This window comes from Mustela nivalis (assembly GCF_964662115.1).
Source record: "Mustela nivalis genome assembly, chromosome: 1".
In the NCBI taxonomy this organism is placed as follows: Eukaryota; Metazoa; Chordata; class Mammalia; order Carnivora; family Mustelidae; genus Mustela; species Mustela nivalis.
The window spans coordinates 60545544-60564718 of NC_139020.1; the positions used below are offsets into that span (position 1 = coordinate 60545544).

Consider the following 19175-nt stretch of genomic DNA (forward strand, 5'->3'; position numbering starts at 1 on the left):
TTCTAACATCCAATTGAAAATGTATAATAGACAACACTGGAAATTAAAAACAAATAAGCAAGTAAACAACTTTTTTAAAAGGATTCAGTTAAAGTGTTTTAAAACTTACAGAACAGTTTTGGCCTGTTCTATTGCTTTGCAGGATAGATGGTTGAATAGAAATTTAATGTTTATTTGTTTTTTGTTTGTTTTGTGGCTCATTCAGAAAACTTGGTTTACTTTTACATCTGTTTAAATACCCCAAAATTAGCAGCTTTTTTTTTCTTCCTTAGAGCTTATCTGTTATTAGGGGTTTTGTTGTTTTTCTCACTGAACCCCCAAACTCAATGTCTGTTAACATAAGACAGGAAGAGGTGATGTAGGGTAGGGAGAAATTCTGAAATAATAAAATCTCTATTCTATTCTCTATATTTAAACTTCAAAAGAATAAAAGCAGCAAAATTATCCATTGGTCAAACTGTTTTCTAGTATCCTTGGCTCTTAGACAAGTATCTACACCAATAATTGTCAAATTGGGGAAGGGTCATTTGAAAAGACCCCAGGGGTGGTGATTTTGATCTCTACTTCCTCCACTTTCAGAATCGTTGTTCTTATTCAGGCAACAGATGTGTTGCAAGTGTAGTGACTCACCTATTCTCTTTTTAACAGTGATATTTTTATTCTTTGGACTTAAAATTTTATTTCAAGCTGTGGAAAAACAGACAACAACAACAACAACACACGTACACACACACACACAAAACCAAACAAAACCATGACCATGGATCAATCTAAAAGTCCAGGCCCAATTATTTTAAGAGGAGATTCTTTACTACCCATAAACCTGCTTTTTTTTCACCATAATTCCCAGTCAGACCTGTTGTAAGCATGGGGAGAATACCTCAGAAAAACTTACTAACAGCTTCCCTCTTTTAGGATGGAGTATAAAAGGCATCTAGTTTGTAGTAGGGCCATAGACCTTGCAAGACTTTGCATTTTGGCTTAATCAAGGATTTTCCAGAAATCTGAACTGGTTATGCATCTTTTAAAAAAAAGAGAGAGAGAGAGAGAGAAGCATCCAACCAACTAGCTCTGTAAACCAAGGGAAAAACAATGATCTTAAGAGATGCCTTCTGGGATCATTGTTTCACATCTTAAAACGAGAAGACTGGCGGGGGGGTGGGCGGTGTGGAACAAGTCACAGAAGTCTTGGATCATTCGAACTGTTCTAACTGATGAATCTTCTTCAAGGAAAAAAGTGGGCTCCATTTCTGTTTTTAACAATCCAGAGTGTCTGTAATAGTGCAACTAATGACAACCTTCCCGTTATTCTCACTTAAGAGGAAACCCTATAATAAGAGCTTCCCAAAATGTCAAATAATACTTGTCTCATAACAGGGCTTCTTTGTTCATTCACCATGTCTTTTTTGATATGCACAGATAATAAAAGTTCATGTAAAACTAAAGGTAATATAGAGCAGAAGCCAACACTAATTCTGTATAAATATGTCTGATTAATAAGAGTGCCATTGTTATGGTTATTTCATAATGTCACGATTGTTACAAGAACAGAGGATAGAAGTACTCTTACTCTCACTGTTTTTGTTCATCCTCTGTCATCTAACCAGTTTGTGAATTTTTGTTCAATGGGGAAAATGAAGGATAGATTTTTGTCCATTAATTATTTCTGTTTCATTAGTTCATCTCATGAGCTGTGAAACTAGCTTTAAATTCATGGGAAAAAATTAAGGGTTTTATTCTAAAATTAAACCTCACATCCTCTTAAAATGAACACAAGCTCCACACTTAATTTCTAGGCTCTCTCTTTCCCATGCACAACTACTACACTGCTCTGATGTTCAAGAGCACCTGAAAGATAAAATTTAGCATGACAGCACTAGGATCTGGCTAGAAGCTTAACATGTTAAATAAGCAAAGTTGGAGGATGGATTCAGTTCCCAAAATTAGAACCTCACCCTGGTGAAGAAATAAGTAGAGTATGGATCTTTATTGGAAAGGAAACAGGAAACGGGTAATAGAAATCAGAATACATTCATGGCAAGCAAGTCAGGCTGTAGATTTTGAAGACAAGTCTAAGGCTGGTAGGTAAGTTTACTTTGCTTTTCTCTTTAAATTCTTATCTCCCAGATCCTGGCCTCCCCCCTTGGGGCAGCAGTATAATATAAAAACTTAACAGTCGATCTTAAATTTAGCTGACATTTTTATATCCTTCACAACATACTCTTTAGATTGCACCCAAGAAGGAGATTATTAAATAGTAGCAAGAGACTAGTTACCAGACCATTTTGACCGAACAAAAAAAGCACTACGCCTTCTCGCTGACAAATCTAACAACATTTATACAATAATTATAATCAATTTCATAAATAAAGGGCTATTAATGACTAGGGGGAAAAAAGGAAAAAAAATTCTATTTCTCCCAGGTCCCTTCACCCGCTCCTCAAACCCCACATTAGATTCAGCAGTGGAGGAAGCTATGCATGAAAAAAGAGGACTCAGCTGAACAGGAGTCTCCTGTGAAACAGATTCTGTCAGTCAGAAGGCAAGGACACATTTCTGTGATTATTTCAGCCTATTTTTTTGTAGTAATTAGCCAGAGTTCCATTTTGCTGGGGTTGGCATCGCTCACAGCTCTCTTATTTTTTTTTTTTTAATTTAGGCTTTTCTTTCCTTTTTATAAAGTAAATTTACATATTTTCAGTCTCTCAATCCCTTCTATGTTTTATTTATGAATATAGCCCTTCTTGATGGTAACTTTAATGTGAAAGAGGTAGTAATTAATGTCCCAATCTGCTAGGTTAATCCCTTTCCACACTCTCTACAGAGAAGTTTAAGGTAAGTAACAGTTTACAGTCAATATTAGGTTTAATTATGCTTAATGAGAGTTAGTGTCTCTGTTTACTAACTGCATTTAGGTATGTGGATCCTAGATGAGTTTTCCCTTGGCCTCATTCTGATTTGTTAATAGTGCCACTGTGTACTGTATACTCAGTGCTTAAATCTATAAAGCTGCTCCTGGAGAACAAAGCAAGTAAGGCACCTGTTTCAGTTGAGACACCATTAAATGAGTGCAGCCTGAACACAACAGCATCATTCTTTGGGAAGGGAGCTATTATTTTATAATGCTTTCCAAACAGATCCATTTGAGAGGCTAATTATTGCCTAATTTCAGGTCCTGGGTAAGTCTATACATATACAAAGCTGTTTCAAACTAAGTATAATCACCAATAGTGGTAGGTATAAAATTTTAGAGTATTAAACACTCCTAAGACTTTCTGTATTAATCCTTCCATTTCCATGCTATTTCACTTGTGAAGATCTAAAACTCCCTTGACAAGTCACTCCCTTGTCCTATTTTTTCCTCCTAATAAACATCTTTTGTCTTAAAATGGTACTTAACTTTATTACAGCATATAGGACACAACTGAGCTACAGAAATAAGTACCAAAACAAGGACTGAGACCTAAAGAAAATCATGTAGTGCAGTGTGGGTGGAAAGAGTTGTGTGCTAAAGGAAAGAAGGTGAGGCAAGATAGGAATAGTGGGAAAGAAGTTTGGAAATTAGGGGCTCAGGAAGTAGACTGGGACCAAATCAGTGTCATCCTGTATTAGCTTTTAAGTAATAGGACGAATAAGAAAAGGTGAATAGGTATCTTCATCAAAGAAGGAGGAGGTCAGTATAAAACCTGAAAATTAAACTGAATTTTTCTCAGCATACTTATCTCTGAAAACTATTTTCAAATTTCATAATCTCTATGATTTATTTACAAGCCCTTACATTTAGTTCAAAGAATTATTTTTTTGCCATGAGAAAATAAAATTCCTAAAATGTGTCTATCTAAGAGATTGTTTTATTATATATTAATAGAAGCTACTTGGGGGAAGAGCTAGTAGATTCATATCCCAGGACAGTCTGGGATATCTGAAAATGATTAAATGTACTTAATAAAATAAAAATTTCCTTACAATTTCAGAAATTTTCTGTCTTGTTAAGCATTCTACAATTAGTTGTACATATTGCCTTTACTTTGGCTTTTAGAAAATAGAGGTAAACATCTCCTTAAAAATCACAAATAATGGGTCTAAAAGGAAAAGAATACAATCTAAGCTATATACTTAATCAGAAAAAAAATCCATACATCTGGATGTCTTTCTGCACTTAGCTAAACTGACCTTTCTGCTATGTCCTTTTTATTTCAGTACCTTAAGCTACGACCATCTATGAAATGCACCGGACCAGTTTATATTCTCCCTCATCATGCTACTTTGAACCGTCTAGATGACTTTTAAATTACTGTCAGACACTGGGCATTCATAGGTAGGTACTTACCTCTCTACCTTTGGTCAAGGGAAAGTGAAAAGCTTAGATTCAAAAATAATAAAGTCTCTGTCACCCTGATAAACATATTTAAAAAGTCACTCTCCTCCTGATAGCAGAGTTATATAAAATAAGAATGATCTTGGGTGCCTGGGTGGCTCAGTGGGTTAAGCCGCTGCCTTCGGCTCAGGTCATGATCTCAGGGTTCTAGGATCGAGTCCCGCATCGGGCTCTCTGCTCAGCAGGGAGTCTGCTTCCTCCTCTCTCTCTCTCTGCCTGCCTCTCTGCCTACTTGTGATCTCTCTCTGTCAAATAAATAAATAAAATCTTTAAAAAAAAAAAAGAATGATCTTAGTGTTAAATCACAGGTTATTACAGAAAAATATTTATGGGTATGTATAACAGATTTAATGTAGTGGTAAAAATATGCATAAATACACTTGACTATAGCATGCTTATGCAAGTTAGCTATAGTCAAGTGTATATATAATATACATACTTATATAAGTATTATACTATATAATACTTATAGTCAAATATAAGAAATAGCTATTTTATATAACATATTTATATATAATATTTAATAAATACAATAGATAAATATATATATAAACACACATACATACATTTACACTTCAGCATTTATTCCTAAAAGTTAAAGGAAAAAAATACTTAAACTGTTTTCATAACACAAATTCTAACTGAAATAAAATGTCCTTTAAAAACTGTAATTAATGGCTGCTGTGTCAAACAGTGAGCCAAAGGGTCAAACCTTATAATTCACAGTTTGAGAGGTCATAGCTCAAATGATAACTTTAAAAAACTGATTATCTGTGAGTAATTTGACAAATCCATCTAATATACTCTGAATGCATATAAAATCTTTTTGAGAGTAAAAAGGATGTATGTCCAAGTGGACAGCTGATGGAAGAAATGGCCTTTTTACTGAACAAGGCTGAAGTCCAGCATAATGACTTGGAATGCCTTTGAATGAGCATGCACGTCTGGAAGGCCGAACAGTCCACACATCCAAAGGGAACATAATGAACAATCTGATCAGAGACAAAAATATTTCACACACATGTCCAAAGAGCGGAAGGAAAAATATACATTTCTATCACCTACTCCTTTATCACTATTTACTACAACCCAGTTCACAGGTAAACTCTGGACTATTCATAAACAATCTTTTTAAGAGATAATATTTTGTCATTTAAAAAATTCCCATGATTTTTCAATCTGTGATCTGAAACACATTGAGGTCACTTAACCTCATATCTAGTAAGCCAGGTTTACAAAGCTGGCTTCTTTCTGATTCACCTTGAAAGCAAGTATTGCTTTATCTATCTTCATCCCAAGGCCACCCACCCCATGAAACATAATCTGAAATACTTTGGCCAGCCTGCATTTTTAAAATCTACAAGTGATCTATGATTCTTAATATGGCAGGTCATTGAAGATAATTTCTCCACTATAAACTCCCTAACTCATACCAGAATTGAGAAATCCAGCAAAATATGCTATTTTATTATATATCTATGTTTTAATGCTTATTTATATGTTTATTATATTTTCCTATTAGACAGTAGGACCCACAAGAATAAGGGCTATGTCTCTATTGTTCAGAAATTATATCTAGCACCTGGAAAGTTGCTGGCAGAGCAGACATCTACTAAATATCTACTGGAGTTTGGAAAGAAGGCATGGTGAGAAAGAAGATGGGAGGCCCATGGTTAGCTAATCTTTTCTCCATTATTTGTATAGCCGTGAGGTGTAAAATCTTTAAAAAAAATGTACATTCTATTTTTTTTTAAAGATTTTATTTATTTATTAGAGAAAGAGAGCAGAAGCAAGTGGGGAAGGAAGCAGAGGAAGAAGGGAGAAGCAGGCTCCCCACTGAGCAAAGAGCCTGACGACAGAGAACCTGACAAGGGGCTCAATCCCAGGACCCTGGGATCATAACCTGAGCCAAAGACAGACACTGAATAGACTGAGCCGCCCAGGTTCCCCTCAAAAAATGTACATTCTATTTAGTCAGTTTACCTACCCAGCAATTCTCTGATCCATCGATCTATCCCAGAAACCACAAAGATTTAAAATGTCTTCCGAAAGTACATACTTGCAAGATAAAAGAAAATAAATGAAAATGGAAATTACAGTAGGAAATAAGATATTTATATATGTATACATGTAAAGAAAATTAAGTCATAGGAAAGGAAGGGAATTTATTTTCACAATTTCTTTAAGTTAATCTTATTATAACCACTACTGTAATGCTCTTTTTAAAAAAATTTTTTTGAAGATTTTATTTATTTGACAGAAATAACAAGTAGGCAGAGGTAGGCAGAGAGAGAGGAGGAAGCAGGCTCCCTGCTGAGCAGAGAGCCGATGCAGGGCTCTATTCCAGGACCCTGGGATCATGACCTGAGCCGAAGGAGAGGCTTTAACCCACTGAGCCACCCAGGCGCCCCTACTGTAATGCTATTATTGTAAGAAAACACTTAGAGAATATTTACTAGTCCCTCATCTGGCCATTCACTATAACAACCTCTACATAACCAGGTTCCTTATATCATAAGCCGTAGTTGAGTCTATTGGAAGAGACAAATATTCAGTTAAAATAAAATGTAATAAGTAAGCTATAACAGTAAACACATAGGCTCTCGTGAGAGAACAAAGCAGAATTCTTCTCTGAATCAGCAAAAATGCTTGCATGGTAACTGCATTACTTTAATGCCACTATGTCCTATTCCGAGAGACTTTTCTGATACACATAAACACTCCTGTCTCTTGATATAAAGGGAAATATAGGCTTTTAAATGTTACTGGTACAAATGAGGTCTGAACATGTAAATCACTATTATCATAAGAAAACACATTTGAAAAATATGCTTTTTCTTGTAAGTGAAAGCCTAACTCTGATTCCACTTAGCCTGGTAATACACTTCTGTCATTCCATTGGACCAGCCCACACATACTGGGTTCTTGATAGGTCCTGGGCTTGGCCATCTGGCCCTTTATTTACTTAATTCTTTTTTAATACTGACAAGTGTATTAGTAACACTTCCTTGATCACTGATAAATATAGAGCCACCACACAACCAAGATTTTCCCTAATTTTGAAAGTCACTAATTAGTGTGGGTAGAGGTTGGGGAGTATTACAAAGATACGTTGAGCAGTACTACAATAAGTAATCTAATCCTAAGAAGAAAGCATGTAAATCTGTTTCCCACTTCATTAGAGGAATAAAAAACATCTTGTCATCACTAAAGGATACAAAGAGAGACCTGGATATTAGGGGGATGGTAGATAGGGAGGAAGAATGAAAGCAGCATTTAGGCAGGAAACAGAAATCTCCTATATATCTTGGACAATGTTCATGGTTTTCTTGATATCTTTTGATTGATCTATTTAGCAGTATGTTTCATGAGTGTAGTTTATTCATTAATAAACACAAGCTTGCAAAGGAAATGAAGGTAAATGAATCCTATTGAGAGAAACTGATCATTCTACTGGTACTTAAGTTATACAGCAGGCAACTCTGGAAGCTGCCTTAATCTTTTCAAACCAGTAAGGTCTCAATTACTTGAGCTTGCAAAGTAAAATGTGAGCTTAAAGGTGAGAATGCAGTTTCCAAAAGGACTAAAAAATCATTTAGAGAGAAGGTTATGGTGAAATTATAAGTACTCAACCTGGAAATTTATATATATTAAGTCCATTAGAAAACATTTATTTTTAGGGTTTTTCTTTCCCCCCTGTTGGATCAGAGATAGTCTAACAGGTTTAATTTTCCATAAGGTTTAGATTCTTCAAAGAACACTACTGGTCGTTGTGTGTTCACACCAGCATGAAGTTTAAAAAATCAACTCCAACTTCCCAAAACTAAAGAATCTAACTGTATAAGGTTTGGTCAGTTGTCCTCATTTCTGTGATCAAACAGTGTCACATGAAGCAAAAAGTCTTTTAAGACTATTTTGGGTTTCAGTCTACCTCCTTTATTTATCAACATTTTGGGGAAAATGATGATATTCTCTTATAGTACTGACTCATATAACTAAAATTTCAATGAGAAACTTTTAAAGCTGTGAATTGTGACGTAGGTGTTAGTATTTCCTTGACCAAATCCTGGAACTAATGAATAAAAGTTAATTGGTTTGTATATGGAAGTAAATTGGTAAAAGGCAAATGGATATAATTAACAAGGGGGGAGGGAAGTACATTGTTTAATATGTAGTTGATGAATTGGCAAAGAAGTGTGGCATGTCTTATTTACCAGTATTTGAAAAAAAGAATTATAGATGCTTTGGTATACAAACAAATGCAGGTATAGAAACATAATAGAAGCTTTGTGCTACAGGGGAACTTAAACTTCTCTGGGCAGTGATCAGCTAAGAAGGAACAGAGATAGTTACAATGCAATGATTAACTACCTGAAAAATCTATTATTCATAGCAGGTATGTAAGCAGTCAGGGCAGCAATGTTGGTGGCCCCTACTCATCAAGCAGCTTGGCCAGTACAAACTTGATGTCTGGAACCAGACAATAACACAAAAACAATGAAACCTATAGCCAGCTAAAGAAGATTCAGCACAATCCATCTCCCAATTTTAAATAGTACCAGAAATCTCCACTGACAGAATGCATCCCCTTGAGATTAGCATAATTGTGTTTATAAGATGTTGACCAACATTTACCTCTATATATCTCACTATGCATAACAACATGCCTGAAACAACTATCTAGAAGTTCCCAGCATATTACCAAAAAAAAAAAAAAAAAAGTGATTTTAACATTAGTTGGCAGAAATTTCTGTTGATAGGTATGGCCATCATGTCATTATATGAACAGATGGTCAAAGTGTGTCCATTTCACTGACAGTGCATTATGTGGGTCTATTTATCCCTTAACAACCAAACCAAACAAAAGCACAACACAGAAGAAGCCATTGTGCCTTCCCTCATTTGGTTGGCAGCTTCATCTATGAAATATGAAAATAAAAATGCAACACAGACTATAATTCCTGCATAGTACATTTAATCAAATAATTAAGCATTCATATCAAAAAGTTATCCTGATGTTTGTTAAGATGGAAAAATACATAGAATCTTTAAAATTTTTTTAACTCCATGACTATCAGTAAAGGGAAAATAGTCACATTTCTTGATCTTTAGGTTTTTTAAAAATCTAACCAAGAGTTTATAGCAAAAAAGCAAATTACTATTCTTTATTGCTAATCAGGTCTTTTAATGAAAACTCAGGAAAAAAACATTGAGAAAAAGTAAATCCCCATATTAAAGTCTACTTCCCTTTGAAATAGAGGTGCTCCCTCTCTGTATTTAATACTTCTACTGAATAATTTTTAGATATTCCAGCTGAAATATTCATAACCAGATTAATTAACAGTCTAACAGATATCCAGTTGCAAACTACTACATTTTATACCATGAGATCTCTTGAAATACATACACACACACACACACACACACACACACATACAGGCTGCTATCTGGATACTAAATATGGTAGCCTCATCTCTAGAAACAACCTAAAATATAGTTTACCTTGATTTTGTGAAATAAAAATAAAAATATCATGAGAAAAAGGCGAGACTAAAAATTATGAATATATTTCTATCTATAATAGCTAGTAGTAAAACAATAGCTGAGAACTATATTGCTAAAATGCATCTACACATGTGGCTATGGAAACTTCTGTGCAAGAATAATGCTGTTACCCATCTTCAAAAAGAGCTGATGAAGTATGAGGATTAAGAGTACATCTTTAGTACTTATGTACCTTAAAATATTGCCGAGTATTAATTTTTCATCAAGTTGTCATTTTCTCTGACATTTGGTTTTATTAATCAAGGCATTTATCATTAATTTGTAGAAAATATCGTAATTAAGCCAAATAAAATAAAATCCTTAAAAGGTTAAAATTAGAAAGCAGGTGAATTAGAACTTTGACATTACCCTGTTGACATACTGGAGCATTTTGAAAGCATGGGAATCAAGTTTTTTCAGGGAGTTAGGTGCCTCAATCTTGGGCTGGCTGGTTTTTTAAAAAATGTTATAAAGATTTGATTTAAAGCTCTCTGACAGTTTTGACATTCAGGTGAAAGTACTGCTGCTGCATTTGGAACAATTTGCATATCCCACTGCTAAACGGAATGTTTGAGGTGTGCACTGGTGTAAAGAAATTAAAAACAAGCTATCACACATGCTTAAGTGTATGTATTCACAAAACTGATGGTTGGATCAGCACCCCATCCCCCTCCAATGTAATCTGTGATTTACTCTTCTATAATAAATTACCCTACCACGTTATTCTCGCTGGAAGATCTAACCATGCATGTAAGAAGCAAAGTAATTATAGCCCCCTCTTGTCTCAGAAACGTTCTTCAATCCCTATGAGCTCTTTATACACAATGCAGCAACACAAGTCTATTGTATACGTCTTGCCTGAAATTCTGGACTTTTGACTACAAGTAGTCATGAAATCTCATCTGCATGATTTCCTGCATGGTTTTTGCTTGTAACCAATGCATTTTTATCTTGTACAGTTAGTTGTAAAGCTCTTCCTGAGGAGGAATGGATGCTGACTTTTTGGCTTTGAGTCAATACGTCTATTTAAGAAAAGGGCAAGGTATAAAATCAGAAGAGTTCCAAACTGATTTAAAAAATAGGGAAGGGCCCTAATACATTTCCATATAGAAGAAAGAAGTACAGCAACACCCAATTAGACTGAAACATTCTGACATGATGTTAGGGTTCTTCTTTTTTGATTTATAATTTCAGATTTTTTTTAGGTAGACCTAGAAAAAGATATTTAATGTGTTAAAGGGCAATAAAGACCTGAGGCAGTAAAGCCAAGGCCTTAAATATTATGAAACTTTTCAAGAAGACAAAAGTCTTTCAAGAAAATATCACTGGACATTACCTTCAGTCTTCAGAGTCTCAAAGGGTAATCCTTAATACTTCTTTTTGTGTGACTGTAAAAAGGAAATACTTAAAATTAGAAATATTCCAAGGAAGCAATTAACATTTCCATAGCATGTCTATAACTCGTCATGAAAAGTAGGTAGCTGGGTTTGTGTGTGTCAACTAGCATCTACAGTTTTCAAAAGGAAAAAAAAAAGACTACCACATTCATTTCTGTATATGCAGTACGAGTACATAGTAAAGTATGACACGAATATATGATTTAAATCACTATGTGAACAGGGTTTAGATGTAGACCAGGGTATTTATTACAGTACTATCAGAAGCTTTCTTAATTTACACAAAGTTTTTACATTTATTTTTGCAATTGAAAAAAAAAAAACTAATCCCAAATAGATTTATCCCATGTCTTTGTCTATTCTTAATTATCAGAGATTTTGCAAAGATCTATTGTGTATAATATACTGGTAAGTACTGATGAGTTAGGAAAAATAAAAACATAAAACACAGGTCCTATCCATAAAATAATGAGTGAGGCTAAAGAGATTTGCATAAAGGAAGATAATGCAGAAAATGAAAAGTAAATTGATGGAATGAAATAGGGAGCAGAGGGTAATATGTTCAACATAGCTTGAACTGGGATCCAGTACGTAATGCACTGACATTAGAACATGGCTTTATGTTTCCTCTCTCAGCAAGCAAGGCTATTATTGTAGGGTCCTACTCAGATTTGGAGGCAGGAATGTCAAACAAATGGATGAGTCACTTTTAAATTCTTTTTTATTCACATGCATTTGATAGTATATACTCAAAGCTAGTACTGGGAGCAGTAAAGTAGGCAAGATGTTGAGGTACCTTTAAACCCAATTTGGTGAGTTTCAATATAAAAAAAATTAACTAGAAACAATTCTCCTCTTAAAAATTGAATTTAGTATTTTATGTCCTTGGAAAGTTATCCCTCTAAATTTGCTATGAAATTTCAATGATGACCTTGATGTCATATTTACTAATAATCTCCACAGAGATGCAGCCATTCAAAATCTCAAAAGCAGTTTTACTAATGGAAACACATACATAAACAAAAAACAATCTCATCAGCTAGTGCATCTACAGTAAAAAAAAAAAAAAGAAAATAAAGAAAATAAAAAAGATCTAAGGATTTTAATTGATTGGATCTTTAATATGCATAAATAATATCTTAGGAAGGGAAAACAAAGAATCAAACAGCAAACTATACCAGTAAACCAAAACAAACCTAAGTTTAAGCTGTACTAGTAAATGGGATTGAGGAAAGGAAGGTGCAAGTCCTGTTATAGTCAGGATACATGAGTAATATACATTTACTCTGCAACATCAAACTTGAGAAAATCAAAATCTTCTAGGAGTGTGATTAGAACCCTTAATCATTGATAAACAGACAATAACTAGAAATAGAAAAAAATGTTCAGATTATGGGGATGAGGTAGAGATATTTAATTTGGAGAAAATTAATTTGGCCATTACATGATATATTATAAAAGTAATTTTCATTTATCTATTATCTCCCCCAGTAGAATGGCAGTGCCATAAGGGCAGACATTGTTTTTTTCCACTGTATTCCCAATTTCATGAAGAGTGTCTGCCATATACTAAGATCAATGAATATTTATTGAATGAAAGAATGAACAACCTGAACAACTCTAAGACAAGCACTAAGTCTGCATCCATTTACATATAAAGAAATTCAGACTTAGTGAAATTAAATTTTATATACTAAACTTTGCTCTTTCACAACTACAAACTTCTACAACCCATTGTTTAGTCTGCCATTCAATACTCATTCTAGTAGTGGTAAACAAACAATAAGCATGTAGGTTGTTGAACTTATAATGTCATATAATTAGTACCATAAGTGCCAACAGTAAGGTAATGGCACTGAGAGTGACATGGGCGGATATTTTAAATTGGTTTGGACAGGAAAGCTTCTCAGAGGAGGTGACAATAAGGCAAGTGTGCATGAAGTAAAAGAGTCAAAAAAGTATCTAGAACAAAACGTATCTAGGGGACTAGATGGACTATTATAAGAGGTAAATGAGTTAATATATATTACTTTGCTTTGTACAATGCACACAGCAAACAATACTCTCAATATGTATTATTTTATTATATTGCTATTATTTTATAAATAATGAATTTCCCCCACTAAAACATAAATTTGTTAGACATTCATTTTTCTTTCCCTGTGGCTCCTTAAATAGTGCTTAGCAAATATTCAATAAAAATGTACATAACTGAAAACAAGAAGACACAATTATCAGTTCATTAGTTAGAAAAAGTAAACAGACTATATGAATATGAAAAATGTCATCATATTTCATATGTCTGAGACAATCTAACTGTTAAATCAATGTCATCTAATCTTCTCTGGGTTTAAAGAAAGATAGAAAAGATTAAAAAATGACTAGAGTCAATAAGTTGTAGATTAAAAAAAGGTAATAAAGAATCAGAAAAAAATAAAATTACCAATATTAGGCCACTATCTTGACCATTTACACACTCTGTCTGCCTCCATCAGATTAATATATTTTTCTAGCACAAAGATTCTACCACACAGTTTCCAATTCATTTCAGTGTTCTTAATACAAGCACAGGGACTGGTGTATAGCAAACATTCAGTAAGTCTTTGTTGAACTAAGTTGAACTAAAATTATCGTTAATAGTTCAAATGCTTTTTTTTTTAGTTCAAATTTTAAAAAATAAATAAACCAAAGCGGAGATTACAACAGAAAAAAATGTAAGTATTGTTTTTTGACCTTACAGCAAAAAACAAGGTTAGTTTTCACCAAAAACTGAAATATAGCTAATGGTGTGGTATTGGCAGTTGGAAGAGACCAATCAGTAGAATAGACCACAGGGACTCTAATATGGGTTAAGTATTACAGGTAGCATTTTCACAGCATTGAGACTAAGTATGTAATAAAACAATCTTTTTTGTTCTCATACCTCTTATCAGGCACCAAAAATAAAGGAAATTGATACATCTGAATATAATAACTAATCAAAGATCTATTAGAAATCCTATGTATATAATTTTCTGAATTTCAAGGTGAGAATGCCTTTTAAGCCACATAGACAGTAGTAGAATATAAACAATCATTAAGATTTATGAATCTTAAAAATTACTTAAAAATTTTTTAGTCAAAAAATATGTTGAATATGAGGCCAACAATAAAACACATAAATATTTTTAATGTATAGGACATCATAGAGTTGTTAATCTATAAATAAACGAAACAAAGATCTCATCTTTTTCAAATGAATAGGCAATTCAGAATAGAAGAAATGCAAACTAAGATACATATAAAACAATATTAATCTGTAATAGATAATTATCTGTAATGAATATTCTGTAATAATTAATCTGTACTGAAAGGAATGCAAATTAAAATAGCCTAAATATTCCAAACAGTGAACTGGTTAAATAAATGACATGTGGTATAACTATGAGCTTTCATAAAATACAGCAAGTGAAAATTTATAAAGCATCATTAAGCTTAAAAAGCAGGTTGCAAAATATTAATAATTTTTTAGTAATTTTGTGGTATATATAAATATATAGACTATGCACAATGTTTGGTTCTGTGAATATATGTAGATATGTATGCATGTGTCTATCTATGTATCAGAAAAAACATGTATGCATTAGAAAAATCATGTAAGAATCTATATACCAAATTATTCCTAGCACTAATCTCAGATACTAAGGTTATGGCAGATATTTTTCTTCTTGTGATTTCCTTCCAAATTTTCTACAATAAACACAAATTACTTTTTATAAACATTAAAGTCACTAAAACAAGAGCTAGTCTATGTTTCAGAAAAAAGATTAGATGATATATTACTAGATTTCCTGAATGTTAAGAAAGCCAGTTGAAAAGATCTATCTGTCCCTATTTTTGAAAGGCACTTCTGTTGAAAAAAATAAAATAAAAGAGGAAGGAAGGAAAGAAGATGGAGCAAGGAGGGAAGGAAGACAGAATAAAGAAAATTTTAAAAAAGAAAAGAAAGAAAAATAAGATTTTCCAAAAACAAACAAAAACAGCAACCACCTATAATGGTATTTCTTAGATTCCTAGGAGTCAGATTTTAATCGATCACATCTTTAATTAAATTTTCAAAGAAATGCACAGCCTGGAATGTAGAAAACTTAAGAAGTTAGAGGTTATTTTATATAGTAAGCATACTATTTATTATAAGAGAAAGCAAATAGAACATGCATCAATTTCAGTGATAGGACCATTATAGTTACAATTTCAAATAAATAAAAATCAAAAGCAACCAAACGATACCTTACAACAAAACAAACAGAATGTGTTGAAGGCTATCCTCTACTGATGATTATAAAACAAGTCGTCATTAAATAAAAATTGAAATATGAAGTTTGTTTGTATCTCACCAGAAACGGCAAATGAAAACTGATTTACAATCCTTAAGGAACATCAGGAAGAACATACACGTACATGGTCAAGAGGACAAGATGCAGTCCCTCGAAGACTGGAAAGGCCAATTCAGTTCTAGTCCATAATGGTGCTTCTTAGAACGAAGATATGCATTCTGGCTTTGGGTATTACCAGAGTTTTTAAAGCACCAGAGAATCTGATAAACTCTATGGTAGACTTCTCCAAGAATCCATTAAAGTAACCTGGCCAAACACCATAATGAAGCCATCTAAGATCAAATCAAGTTCCACTGAAGCAGGCTCTAGGGCTACAACAAAAGACTGTTCACCTAACTCCATCATACTTGCTGTTAGATATTTCAGTTTCCCCTCCAAACAGAGGGGGAAAGTTCAGAAAGATTATGTACTAAATACTTCTTTTAATCCTAAAATCCAGTCAATTTCTTTTTTTGTCATTTGTCTCTTTAAAAGTAACCCAATCCCTTTCCTTTATTATGTGCAGCTTTACTCTGTTCGATTTTATTTCCCAATAGCAGAATGGCTTAAATAAATTCTTAAAAACCAACACACCAACAAATAAATAAATTAAAACTCCATGCCTATAAAAAGTACACAGTCTAACCTGCTTAATTATTAACAGGTAAACAGAATGCATTTCTGAATTATTTACTTAAACTCCTTCAACTAAAAACTTTAAAGTTTTTGAGCCTGGAATGTGTACCGTTTCTAGGAATCTATAAATCAATTATTTTAAAATATTCTATTGAGCCATTTTAATAAAAGCAATTAAAAACATCAAAGTTAATGTGAGTTTAAACATTGGCATAGTACATGAGAAATGCAACACATTTTTAAGATTTCAGAGGTCAGTACAATTCCCTTCTTTCCAACTGTCCCTTGTTCTCTTTCAAATACTTTATTCCACAATACACTTGGACAGAATGAATAGAAATACTCTCTACTAAATTATATTAATGAGATGGATATAATAATGGTTTTGTAGTATTTACATAAGTTTTTATTCCCAAGCATATCATAAGAAATATATAATTACAAAACTATGGAAAATGTTAATAGTTTCAAAAGTAGAATGACAGAAAGGAAAGAATGAACAATAAATAAAATTCATTTTCTCTGGATGAAATACTAGTTCAGCTAATATATTGAAAATGGCTGCTTGACACAAGTAAGCGTTGATTACCTCGAATGCTGGTTAATTAAATTCTGGTTACCTAAGGGTATACCAGAGAAAATAAAGCTTTTGCCTTGATTCTTTTAACTATAACCTAAGATACACTGGCAGATTTTCCTGCTTTGGTAAATAGGGTTTTATCATTTTATCTTCATTAAAGATATAAAATTTATTCTGCCATAGAGGATGGTTCTTAATCTTTAGGTCATAAGCTCCTCTGAGAAAATGATAGAAAACCAAGGATCTCTTTCTTTAGAAAAGTGTACATGTTCACAAAATTTTATGTAAATTTCTAGGAGTCCAGGTGATGTGGGAAAACAATGGCAAAAGAAAAAAAAATAAACTTCCTTATTGCCTACAGCCCACTGACAAGTCGTTGAAACAGGCAGAGTGCTCTTCCTTTAGGAACTCTGTTGTCTCTATGTCAACACTTTGCTAGAAAAAAGCAGTATCAGCTTAACATTATCCTGCCCCCACCACAGGATCCTCTAAGTCTACTTTAACATATAAAACATATACTAGTTTCCTTTGGAAACTTCCTTTATCTCTACCCCCACATTCCACCCCAAGATATATCTTGGCAATCATCCTCCAAGCATATGGCCCACTGATACACATCTGAAGGATCTCATGACTAAGGTTTTATTAGACAGTAATAAATGACCTTTTCTTAAGCCCCTTCCAACTTGAAAGTATATTAATCAGACACCTGTCACAACCCCAGTGCAGCACTTTCTGCCTCTGGGTCCTGTCCCTGTGCTTTAACAAAATCACCTTTTTGCACCAAAGACATCTCAAGAATTCCTTCGTGAAGTCCAACATTTTCACACCACAGGGACCCACCAAGAGAGTGTTTGCCTTCAAATTCTATAAAATTGTAAATGCATAGACATTGGAGATGGTACTGAAAACACAGTGACCCCAGGCATAACAAGGATGTTTAAAGTTGCTTTTTGAAGACATCACTAATAATGAAGTATTTTCTTATGATTTGTTTCCCTCTAAAAGGGGAGTGTAAAAACAATTCTGCTTAATTTAGTCTTGGTTAAAGGTTAAGCATGTTTCCTTTTAAGATAATTGCACTACCAGAGTTTCAGCTTTAAAACAAAATAGTGCTGTTTTCAAATCATTCCACATTCTAGAAGTGACAACAAATTTTTTACACTTTTCTCTTAGAGGAGGCAGGGTGAGAGAGAAAGCTCTTTAATGTTCACCTTTACTTCTAAAGATTATCAGATAATTATAAATATATAAATATTCCCTGTGTTCAGGTTTTATTCTAACTACTTTTATGTATATTTGCTTATTTTAAATCTCATAAAAACTAGGAGGTGGGTAGCTAGATATCAGATGTCATTATCCTCATTTTATTAATATGTAAACTGATGCATAGAGAGATTATGTGATTTCCCCAAGATCACCTCTCTACTGAATGGCAGAACCAGGATTCACACCTAGTCAATCTGGCCAGAGTCTTCACTTCTACAGACAATATTACATTTTCAGTTTCAATCATGAGCTGATGGCTTTTCTTATGCCATTTTATCTGTAACACAAGTCCACCTCTTCACTATTATGCCAGACACATTCATACTGTTTTTTCCCCAGACATATGCATTTGGGGAGTAGTTCATAAGTTGCTGACAAAACTGGTACCACTTTTGTGGAGTTGGCAGTTATACAGCGTTGTTAATTTTCCAGAATCAAATGCCCAGATTGGGGGGTTAAAAAAAAAAAAAGCATCACTATGTCAGTAAATGTGGAGCCCTACAGTAAAAACTAACCCCTCATTTCCTTTTTGGAAATAGTTCTCGTGAGATACAAAATTGAATGATTATATAGTCTATGGGCCAATGAAGACAACAGGAAAAGTGGCCCATATTGTTTTGACAGTTCACAAAGGTGAGGGCCAACAAGTTGCTTTTGTGGCTAAAGCTGCACCAACATGAAAATTTTCTTGATGTATCCGTCTCAGCAAGGGATTGCTGCTCCCAGAGATAGCAATAAGTTTGTATCTCATTTGCTTTCGGTGTACCAACTTTAATACTTTCAGTAATCCCATAAAGAGCAAAGGCTGGAAAGAAAGAAAAAGAGAGATAGGGATAGAGATGGAGGAACAGGAAGGGAGGGCAGGGAAGGAAGGAAGGAAGGGAGGAAGGAGGGGAAAAAGAAGAAGGGAGGGGAAAAAGAAAAGAAAAGAAAAGAAAAGAAAAGAAAAGAAAAAAGAAAGGAAGAGAGTGAGAAAGGAAGACAGAAAGGAAGAGAGAAATGTTTTTTATAGTTTG

At 33.6% G+C, this 19175-nt stretch overlaps 1 long non-coding RNA gene across 14 annotated transcripts in view; it reads right to left on the reverse strand.

Annotated features, from left to right (window-relative positions):
• Positions 1 to 19175, reverse strand: part of LOC309870423 — a 497103-nt gene that overhangs the window by 324237 nt on the left and 153691 nt on the right. For 11 of the 14 annotated variants that reach the window (XR_014314573.1, XR_014314575.1, XR_014314576.1 and 8 more), the window contains one exon: positions 11259 to 11310. The exons of the other annotated variants lie outside the window; for them this stretch is intronic. This is a non-coding gene — a long non-coding RNA (uncharacterized lncRNA). The remainder of the gene's footprint in view (positions 1 to 11258; positions 11311 to 19175) is intronic. 14 annotated transcript variants of the gene reach the window in all.